Below are 11,871 nucleotides of genomic sequence, written 5' to 3'. Positions count from 1 at the left end.
CTGGGTGTTCTCACAGGGCCCATATTCAGATTGGTCTCACATTTGGCTTAATGTTCTGCTGTCACTGTCTTAACATTCTCTTTTTTTTTTTTAATTTTTTTTAACGTTTATTTTTGAGACAGAGAGAGACAGAGCATGAACGGGGGAGGGGCAGAGAGAGAGGGAGACACAGAATCGGAAGCAGGCTCCAGGCTCTGAGCCATCAGCCCAGAGCCCGATGCGGGGCTCAAACTCACGGATCGCGAGATCTTGACCTGAGCTGAAGTCAGACGCTCAACCGACTGAGCCACCCAGGCACCCCTGTCTTAACATTCTTAATAACTTTTGAAAAAGGGGCTTTTCATTTTCATTTTGTTCTGGGCTCCACAAGTTGTGTAGCCAGTCCTGTTCCTGCCACATTGCTTCCTCCCTCTTAACATGCATCTATAATTTCATGGGGGAGTTTTCAATGACCAGTTGACTAAAGAAGAAAAAAATTTGAGTTTGGTTTATGTATGATTCTTGCAAGATGTTGATATTACCTGAAGATAGATGGCTGCAAAACTATAGCCCTATTCCAGAGTGTCCCTGAATTTACAATGATGAACAAATATCGTTTCAGTGGACAGATCATTCATCTTTTCTAGAAGAAGAGATTACCAAAGGTTAGGATCTACACTGATTCATGCAGAGTGGATAATGGTTTGGTAAATGGTCAGGGACTTGGAAAACTGATGACAAGGAGGCCTGGAAAAGAGGTATACAGATATACTTACACATAATATAAAGATATTTGTATCTCTGCCCACCAAAGAATAACCTCAGCAGAGGAGAAACTTAATAATCTGACAGACAAGATGACTCATTCTAGAGATCAGGCAGCCTCTTTCCCCAGTCACCTTTCCCTGACCAATTGGTTTATGAACAACATGGCCATGTGGCAGGAATAGAGGTTGTACATGGGCTCAGCAACATAGACTTCCCTTTACCAAAGCTAATTTGGCTATAGCCACTGCCGAGTGCCTAATATGCCAATGGTAGAAACTAACAGCGAGCACTTGATAGTACACCATTTCTTATGGGGAAACAACCAACCACTTGATGGTAGGTCAAATATAATGGATTGTTTCCATCATGGAAGGAGGCAGAGCTTTGTTCTTGCTGGAGTAAATACTTTCCTTGGACATAGAGTTGCCTTTCCTTCTCACAGTGCTTCTGCCAAACCACTCCACATGGAATTACAGAGTGCCTTATTCACGATCATGGTATTCAATACAGTATTGCTTCTGACCAAGGAAATCATTTCACAGCCAATGAGGTATAGTGATGGGCTTGTGCTCATGGAGTTTCCTAATCTTACCCTGTTCTACATCAGCCTGAAGCAGCTGACCTGATAATGAAATGTTCTTTTTAAGACATAGTTATGGCACCATCTGGGTGGCAATACCCTGCAGAGCTGGGGCAATGTCCTATAGGATGAGGCATATGATCTAAATCAGTGACTAACATACAGTTGACCCTTGGACAACACAAGGATTCACCTAGGGGTACTGACCCCCACATGTTTGAAAATCTGATCTTTGAATTCTGCTAGACTTAACAGACTTAACTGTTAGTAGCCTACTGTTAACTGGAAGCCTTACTGAAAACATAAATAGTTGATTAACCCATATTTCATATATTATATGCATTGTGTACTGTATTCTTACAATAAAGTAAGCTAGAGAAAAGGTTAAGAAAATCACAAGGAAGAGAAAAATACATATACAGTAATTCGCTGTATTTATTGAAGTGGACCAGTGCAATTCAAACTAGGTTGACCAAGGGTCAACTGTATAGTGCTTTTTATTTCATAGTCAGGATTCATGGGTTCTTGAATCAAGAAGTGTGTTCTCTAACTATTACCACTAGTGATCTCACTAGTGAAGCTTTTGCTTTTGGTTCCTGAATATTTAGGCTCTTGTCTGCAGGCCTTTGTTTCCAAAAGAAATAGACATCCACCACAGCAATTATTCCATTAAATTGGAAGTTGGGACTGCCTCCTGACCTCTTTAAGTTCTTCATGCTAGGAAATCAACAGGCAAACAAGGACTACTGTGACAGCATAGGTGATTTACCTTATCAAGGGGAAATTTGCTGCTACTACACAATGAGGGTGAGGAGGAACACGCTCATAATGTCTGGAATGCAGGAGATCCTGTGGGGCATGTCTTAGTTCTCCAATGTCCTATGACAAAAATCAATGGTAAAATACAGCAACTAATACAGGTTGGACTGCTGGTGGTCCAGAACCTTTAAGGATAAAGATTGGGTCACTCCCATTAGGTAAGAAATCTTGACTACCTGCAAATGCTTATTGGAGGCAAAGGGAATATTGAATGGGTAGTAGAAGAAGGTAGTTATAAGGACCAGCTACAATCACATGATCAGTTGCAGAAATGGGGACTATAATACAGTAGTTCACTCTTATCTGTGATTTTGCTTTCCACAGTTTCAGTTGCCCACAGTCAACTGCCATCTAGAAACAGAGGATTCTATTGATGTATCATGAGAAGGCCAATAGTAGCCTAACACTGCATCACAGCGCCTATGTCACTCAGCTCACTTCATCTCATCATACAGGCATTTTATCATTGCACATCATCACAAGAAGGGTAAGTGCAGTATAATAAGATATTTTGAGAAAGAGAGAGACCACATTCATAAAACCTTTACTACTGTGTACTGTTGTGATTGCTCTATTTTATTAATGTTCAGTAAGATGCTCATATCTCACTGTGCCTAATTTGTACATAACTTTATTATAGGTATGTATGTAGCGGAAAAGACATGGCATATATAGACTTTGGTACCATCTGAGGTTTCAGGCATTCACTGGTGGTCTTGGAACACATCCCCTATGGATAAAAGCAGACCACTGTAGTTATGAATATTTCTTCCTTATTTTTCTATGAATATATTAACCTATTTTCTCCCTTTCTTTCCCTCTCCCATTTATTTGCCTCTAACATAAGATGAGTTAACAGTGTTTAGCTTGCTATTTTAGTATTCAGCTTCTAAGATAGCCCCAGATGAACTTGACTCAGCTACAAGAGAAATGAACATCACCTAAAGGCAAGTAAAATAACTTCATATCTTCTTTTATAGAAAAAGTTACTGTGTTTTTGGTGGTTCTTAAAATAGTTGCATCATGAGGCGAAGTATTATCTTGCTATTGTCTCTATTTGGATGTTGAATGTGATTGAAAAAATAGGTATGGATGCCAAGTTGTCATGGGGTAGACTTTAAGGGCATTGTATTATGTCAATTTAACTAAGCTGAAACTATATTTCACAGAATTCTTTTCTCTGCATAGTTCCAGGGTAGGGTTGGCCACAAGAGAAATGTGCATACAATTTGAAAGGTAGAAGTGAAACTATGGTCATTTTCTTATACTCTGAAGGTTGTTGTAGGGCAGATGGTATTGCAACTCAAGTACCTTGTGATTGATATGCTGGCTCACGTTGTTGGTGAGAAGTAGAAGTGGGGCACATAGTTCTACCAGCTCCTACTGGATCCCTTCCTCCCTTCTCTTCATCCTGAGCTGGGCACATGTGAAGCTGTGTGGTAAATGTGCCCCTAATCCTGCAGGCTGTTTGGGTCACTGAGAACAGAGGAGGTGAAATACAGACATGGTTCTAGTCTGATCTTCCAAGTTCCAGCTGAACCTTAGTTTCTCCATTTCACATCCATCTTCCCTTTATAACTTCTAGCTCTGCTGACTTTGGGCCCAACACAAGATATAGAAATAACAGCCTTAAACAGACTGAAATACTGTCCTCCACTCTAGGTATCATTCCCATAATAAATCTCTTTTTCTGTATCACTCTTCGTGGTTCATCTTCTCTGAGTGAACCCTGACTGATACACCTAGAATGAGAAGTCCTCTTTCAAATCCTTTTATATTCATTGTCTACTTAATCTTATGGCATCCTCTTGAGGTAGCTATTACTATTGTCATTTTGAAGATAAGAACTTTGAAATCAGAGAGGTTAAGAAATATTCCTGAAGTCACATAGCTATTATATAGCCAAGCCAGGACTCCGAATCAGGCCTAATAGATTCTGAGTCCAAAATTCTTCTGTCTCCCACACACTTTGAATCTATAATTTGTTATATATATATATATATATATATATATATATATATATATATATATATGAATTTGTGTTCTGTCGCTCTATCTCTGATCCTTGTGTCACCAGAGAAGAAACTAAAAATTAGTTTTCATGAAGGTGATCATGAAATCAACTTTACTTTTGTCTCCTGCTACCATTTCACACCTGTAGCTTGGAGGGTTTCCTTTCCCAGCCTCCATGTAAAATCTCAGGCCCAATGACTTTTTCTCTTCACTAGTAGACAATAGAACATTCTACAAACATGGTAGGGGGTAAAACATAGCCTTGTTTTAAAATACCCAATCCTGTATATTAATTGGCAATTCTCATTTATATTTAGAGTAAGACTCTTTTCTCTGACCCCCCCATACCCATCTCCTTCCAGATAAAATTGGCTGCAGTCTAACTGCCTACCTTTGAAGAAAGAATGTGGTTAGCATCCTTCTCTCTTTCTTGCCTGACTCTTCCCCGGCTCATACTCCCTTTAGGATTGGAGCTGGGAGGAGAGAAGAGAGACAGGAAAGTCATTTTTTAAACAGTTTTGTATATCATAGTTTATAAACCATAAAATTAATCTGTTGTAAGTGTGCAACTCAATGATTTTTAGTATATTTGTAGAGATGTGCCACCACGTCTACATTACTCCAAAAACTGTTCTCAACCCACATGCCGTTAAGCCTCATTTCTTTTTTCAGTCCAAGGGAACCACTGATCTGCTTTCTGTTTTTATAAATTTGCCTTTTCTGGATATTTCCTATAAATGGAATAATACACTATGTACTATTTTGTATCTGGATTCTTTCATTTATCATTGATTTTTTTATATTCATCCATATTGTGATACGAATCAGAGATATGTTCCTTTTTATTGCCAAATAGTATTCTATTGTATGGATATATCATGCTCTTTACTCATTCACCAGTTGATGAACATTTGGACTATTTTCAGTTTGGGGCTATTATGAACAATGTTGTTATGAACATTCACATGCATGTCTTTGTGTGGATATTTCTTTTTATCCTACTGGGTTTGCTTCTAGAAAAGGAATTTTTGAGTCTAATGGTAAATTTATATTTAAGTTTATAAGAAACATTCAGACTGTCTTCCAAAGAGGCTGCACCATTTTCCATTCCTATCAGCAATGTCTGATGATTCCAGTCTCTTCACATCCTCACCAACACTTAGTGTTGTCTTTTTATTTTGCTTTTAAGTTTTTTTTATTTTAATACTATTATAGTTAACATACAGTGTTATATTAGTTTTGAGTGTATGATATAGTATGTTGTCTTTTTGATCCTAGCCACTCTAGTGGATGTATAGAGGTATCTCACTGTGGTTTTAATTCTCATTTCCCTAATGACCAATGATGTTGAGTGTCTCTTCGTGTACTTATTAGCTACATATGTAACTCCTCTCCTAAAATATCTGTTCAAATATTTTGTCCATTTTAAAATTGGGTTGTTAGTCTTTTTCTTATTGAATAAAATTTACTTATGTTTTTAGATATACGTCCTTTATCAGATACATGATTTGCAAGTAACTTCTCCATATATGGCTTGTCTTTTCATTCCCATGGTGTCTTTTGAAATGCAAAACTTTAAACTTTTGATCAAGTCCAGTTTGTCACTTTTTTTCTCTGATGGATTATACTTCTAGTGTCATATTTAAGTACTCTTTTCTAAATCCAAGGTCACAAAGGTCTTCTCCTATTTTTATTTTAAGAAGTTCTGTAATTTTAGTTCTCTCACTTAAGTCTGCAATTTGAGTTAAAATTTTTTATGTATATCTCCAATTGCTTGACACTATTTGTTGAAAAAAAAAATCCTTTCCCATTGAATTGTGGTTTTATTTTTGGACCTTCAATTCTGTACCATTGATCTATAATATAGACTGTACGTAGATTCTATATGCCCATTCTTATGCCAACACCACGCTGTCTTGATTATTGTAAGTTTCTAATAAATTTTGAGGTCAGGTAATGTAAATCCTCCAACTTTGTTCTTCTTTTTCAATTTTCCTCTGGTTCTGGTGTCTTGCATTTTATATGAATTTTAAGATAAGCTTGCCAATTTTTTTTCTTTGCCAAAAACAAGCCCCCAAACTTTGGTTAGATTTTGATAGGGGTGCATTGAATCTATACCTCAGTTTGGAGAGAAATGTCATTCAATAATACCGAGACTTCCAATCCATAAACACTTAGGAGGAGCACAGGAGTGCCCTCTAATCTGTGGTTTCACTTTCCATGATTTCAGTTACCATGGTCAATGGCAGTCCTGAAGCAGATGATCCTCCTTCTAACATATTGTCAGAAGGTCAATAGTACCCTGACGTTATGTCATGATGCCTACGTCATTCACCTCACTTTGTCTCATCATAGATATTTTATCACCTCACCTTAGCATAAGAAGGGTGCGTACAGTACAGCCAATATTTTGAGAGAGAAACTACATGCACATAACTTTTATTACAGTAAATGGTTATAATTGTTCTATTTCATTATTAGTTGTTAATCTCTTACTATGCTTAATTTAGAAATTAGATATGTATGTTTAGGAAAAAACATAGTATATAGAGGGTTCAGTACTATTCGTGTTTTCAGGCATCCACTGGGCATCTTGGAACATATCCCTGAAGATAAGGGGGGTACTACTGTGTGTTGTTTGATTCCCAAATATTTGGGAATTTCCCAGATTTCTTTTTGTTGATGTTTCATTATGTAATTCCTCTGTGGTCAGATATCATACTTGGTATGATTTCAATCCTTTTGAATGTATTGAAATTTATTATGCCCAGTTTATGGTCTTTGCTGTAGAAAGTTCCAGATATGCTAAACAGAAATACTATTAGAGTGGAACATACTTCATAATGATAAAATTGTCACCCAATAGTTGCAGATTAGCAAGCATACTTGAAATATTCTTCAGGAAAGACCATACGCTAGGCCATAAAATAAGTCTCAATCAATTAAAAAAGATTGAAATTGCACAAAGCATCGTGTTTGACCACAAAGGAATTAAATTATAGTATCAGACAAAGTAGACTTTAAGACACATACACACATGTACATGCACATACATACAGATACTAATTATATCGAAGTTGGTTGATAGAGTTGTTCAAGTCTTCTGTATCCTTGCTAATTTACTGTCTAGTGTTTTGATCACTATTATAATTGAATTTTCTACTTCTTCCTTCAATTTTGTCACTTTTTACTTTATGATTTATGACGTTCTGTTATTTTTATATCTTCCTGATATAGTGACTGTTTTATCATTAAGAAATATTCTTTGTTTATAACACTATTTCTGATTTTGAAGTATATGTTGCCTGACATCAATATTGTCACTCCAGATTTTTGTGGATGCTGTTTACACAGTATATTGTTTTTCTAACCTTTTACTTTCAACCTGTTTGTGTCTTTGACTCTAAGGTCTTTTCTTGCAGACAGCATAGAGTCGATTCTACATGTTCATTCACTATTAATGTGCTTATTTTTATGGTTGGATTTACATTTACCATTTGCTATTTTTTTCCTGTGTTTCCCGTTCCTCCTTGCCAGCTTTTTGTCTGTGTTAAATAAGTTTTTAAGGAGTATCATTTTAATTTCTTTTTACTTTAACTATGCTTGGGGATTATTTTTCCTAATTTTTGAAGAACAGTTTTGCTGGATTTAGAATTTATTCATGAAGAATAAGAATATTTTCTTTCCTCTGTTTAAATGTCATTTAACTGTCTTCCGGCCTCCACTGTTTCAGATGAGAAGTCAGCCATTGTCCTATTGCTACTCCCTATATGTAATGAATATTTTTTCCCCACTTCCTTCAAGATTTTCTCTTTGTCTTGGCTTTGAAGCATTTGACTGTGATATGTCTAGGTGTGAATTTCTTTGTGTTTATTCAACTTAGATTTTTGAACTTCTTGGATCAGTAGCTTAAGTAGATCAGCAGATTTTCATTAAATTTTGCAACATTTATGCCACCATATATTTAATTGGGGGGGGTCTGATTCTATCTCTTCTCTCCTGGAACTTCTATTATATGAATATTGGCACAGTTGATGTTTGAGGCTTTGTTGGTTTTTCTTCATTTGTTCTCTCTGTTCTTCAGATTGGTAATTTCTATTCCTCTATCCTCAAGTTCACTGATTCTTTCTTCTACCATCTTGGATCTGTTACTGAGCTTTTCAGTGGATTTTTCATTTTAGTTGTAGTTTTCAACTTGAGAATTTTCATTTGGTTCTTTTTAAAACCATAATATCTATGGTTTTATAGGGACTGAGAATCCCTATTTGTGCATTCATTGTTGTCATTCTTTCTTTTAATTCTTTAAAGATTGCTTTCTTCAATTCTTTGGATGTATTTAGAATAGCTGTTTTTAAGTCTTTGCTAAATCCAGCATTTGAAGACACTCAAATGGTTTCTATTGACTGCTTTTATTTCTTGCATATGGGCTAAACTTTACTGTTTCTTTGTGTGCTTTGTAAGATTTTTTTTTGTTGAAATTAGACATTTCATTTTATTTTTTAAAGGTTTGTTTATTTCTGAGAGAGAGAGAGAGCTTAAGCAGGGGAGGGGCAGATAGGAGGGAGAGGGGCAGAGGATTCAAAATGGGCTCTGGGCTGAAGCAGAGATTCGGGGCTCAAACTCACCAACCATATCATGACCTGAGCCGAAGTCGGATGCTCAACTGTCTGAGCCACCCAGGTGCCCTCAATATTAGACATTTTAGACACCCTTTTGTAGCAACTTTGGTTTCTTATCCTCACCCCCTGCACTAAGTTTGTTGTGGCTGTTTTGCATGTTTGTTTTGTAACTTGCCTTGGCTAAATCTGTGAAGCCTGCAGTATATGGACACTGATGTCTTGGCTCAGTTTTGTTTTGAATATTCTTACTTCTATTTATAAAATTCGCATCCCAAATGTTACCTTTGTGTCTTCCTAGTGGTCAGTCAGTGATTTCACACAGCTTCAAGCCAGAACACCAAAGATTCCCATTATTTTTACCCAAAGTTTATCAGTCTTTAAAGTATAAACACCTCTCAGATTGTCATATGCCTTTGGTTGATTTCAGGAGTGCTGAAATAGTTGTTTTTGTCAATTTAATCCAGATTTCTAGTTGCTTTGGGGGAATATGGTATGCTGATCTCCTTCCTCAGCCATGGTTGGAAGTTCCTCCTTTCACAGAGAAGTTTTTACTTGACTGGTATAGTTGTCAAATGGCTTTGCATATATCACATTCTTTTTCCTGTGAGCCCTTGGGTGGGTTCTTCAGAGATTACTCATTGGGGGTCCTGCAACTCCTATTATATGGGTTGTGCATTTTCTTCCTTCATCTGTTTCTCCCCCACTTAGTTTGGTTTTCCAATGGTCCACTCCACATCAACTCTTGATTGTGGCCCCATAATTCTTCCAGGTAGTCCCCTTTGATAAGATCTAAAAAGGCTCCTGGCTCACTTTCTCTCCCATGTGGACCACATATGGTCCTCAGGAAACATGTATTAATCCATGCTCTAGCAAGCTCAGAGAGTGCCAGCCTTCCCAATAAAGCAACTGCTCTCCTTTGATCCACCACGAAATCAATTCATCATCTGTCTCTTGCTTTCTAGATTTCCAGGCTGGAGTCCAACATTGTCCACAATTTCTAGATTTGGGAAGCACTTAGTGAAGTCCTTGACTCATCACCCTCAAGCTATTCTCATCATGGGGTAAAGGGAAGGAATTCTGGTACAGGTCTCTCAAAGAAATCATCCTCAGAACATTCTTTCTCTACTTCCACACTTCCAATGCTTTTTATAGGAAGGGATTTTTAGAGGCATAAAACCAGTACTCAGATATTTCCTTTCAAAAATCTGCCTCTTACTCTGAAACATTATTTTAGAATTTCTTATCTATTGTATCTTGCTGCCTCATTAAAAATTCCAATTCAGCATCCTATTACACTTGTGTTTATTTTTACAGATTTCTTATGGTCCCCTTCAGACTAAACAGTGTTTCTTAAAAGTTATGGAATGTTCATAGATGTTATGTGAAAAATGGGTCCTATGAGGAAATTACTTTGGGGAATACTGTGCTAAGCAAAGAAAAGCAGATTTTTTCTGCAGGCCTTCTCAGAACCTTCAATATGCAAATATGCATTGCATACATAATATATAGTTTTTATCAAATTTTTTTGACCATGAGGAACTCTCCCCCTACCTTTTTGGCAAGCCATTTAAAGGGATTAGCATTCTGTAGGACATATTTTGGAAATATTGGCCTGGAAGATACCCATAAAAAGGGAAGGTAATTTTTCCTTCATCCAGAGAACTCCCCTAAGGCAGGAAGTGCATTATTGCCTTTTACCTCCTCCTAACCACAACAATTCAGAAAGTTTCATGTGCTTTTATTTTTTAAATAAATGCATTATTTTTTAATGACTGTAGAACTTGATTGTATGGTTTTTCTACTAGACCAAATTCCTTAATGATAGGAACCCCATCTTGTTCACCTTTGCATCTCCAAGGCTTACTTACCACAGCGCTTGGCACCTAACGGGAATGAAAGAGCAAATAGCATTAGAGGAGGATTTCTCCTCCCCCTCCTCCCCTTCCTCCTCCTCTCTTCTTTTCTTCTTCCTTCTTCTCCTTCTCCTTCTTCCTCCCCTCCTCCTTCTCCTCCTCCTCTTTCTTCTCCTCTTCTTTCTTCCTCTCCTCCATCTTCTTCCCTTCCTCCTCCTCCTTTTTCCTCTTCTTTAATGTTTATTTATTTTTGAGAGAGACAGAGACAGAGCACAAGCGGGGGAAGGGTAGAGAGAGACAGAGACACAGAATCGGAAGCAGGCTCCAGGCTCTGAGCTGTCAGCACAGATCCTGACGCGGGGCTTGAACTCCCAAACTGCGAGATCATGACCTGAGCTGCAGTCGGACACCCAACTGACTGAGCCACCCGGGTGCCCCTCCTTTTCTTTAAAGAAAGTAAGAAAGTCTTCTCACCAGAGTCCCAAACCACATATATACACCAACTGGGCATTTATGACACTCCCCCAGAGTGTGAAAATCTGTGCTTGTGCATATTTACAGGAGAATTCATTAAGTGTGCGAATGTCCTGTACTCTTTCCAAGGGCAACCCAGGTGGGTTTTATCTTTTTATCTGTGTGTGTGTGTGTGTGTGTGTGTGAGAGAGAGAGAGAGAGAGAGAGAGAGAGAGAGAGAGAGAGAGAGAGGTTGTGCGCATACAACTGAAAAGAAGAGTTACTGAGAACTTTCCAAAAGAAATGAATGGGATAAAACAGATTGCCAAGTTACTGAGTGGTAATTAAGAACAGATTCCTAACATCATCACTTTGCCATTTTTAAGATATTTTCCTTTAAAAGACAAAACCACCGAATGATGAAACATGTCATGCTTCTCCTGAAGTCACAAGTTCCTGCTCAGTTGAATACACACATATACACCAGCCCGGAGTCACACATGCTTGAAGACTGTAAGCAGTCTCAAATTATTTTTCAATGGAGAAAAGTGTGTGTGTGTGTGTGACCCATTCTCACCCTCACTAGACATCAGTTGGGAAGATTCCTTTCTCTCACATTTCAAAATACAACTTTACTCTGAAGCTAACTGAAACGCTTGGCCCTGAGTGTTATTTTTCACAGGGCTTTGAGCTACTGAAAATGGGACTAGAATGGGAGTTTGTATGCAGTCGTGAGTGTGCAAATATTCTGACTCCAGAAATAACACGAGAAGCTGTGGCTACTAGC

The sequence above is a fragment of the Panthera pardus genome, unplaced genomic scaffold, assembly GCF_024362965.1.
Source record: "Panthera pardus isolate Hobbes unplaced genomic scaffold, ASM2436296v1 HiC_scaffold_17, whole genome shotgun sequence".
NCBI classification, from domain to species: Eukaryota; Metazoa; Chordata; class Mammalia; order Carnivora; family Felidae; genus Panthera; species Panthera pardus.
Note: the sequence above shows the minus strand (reverse complement) of the source record.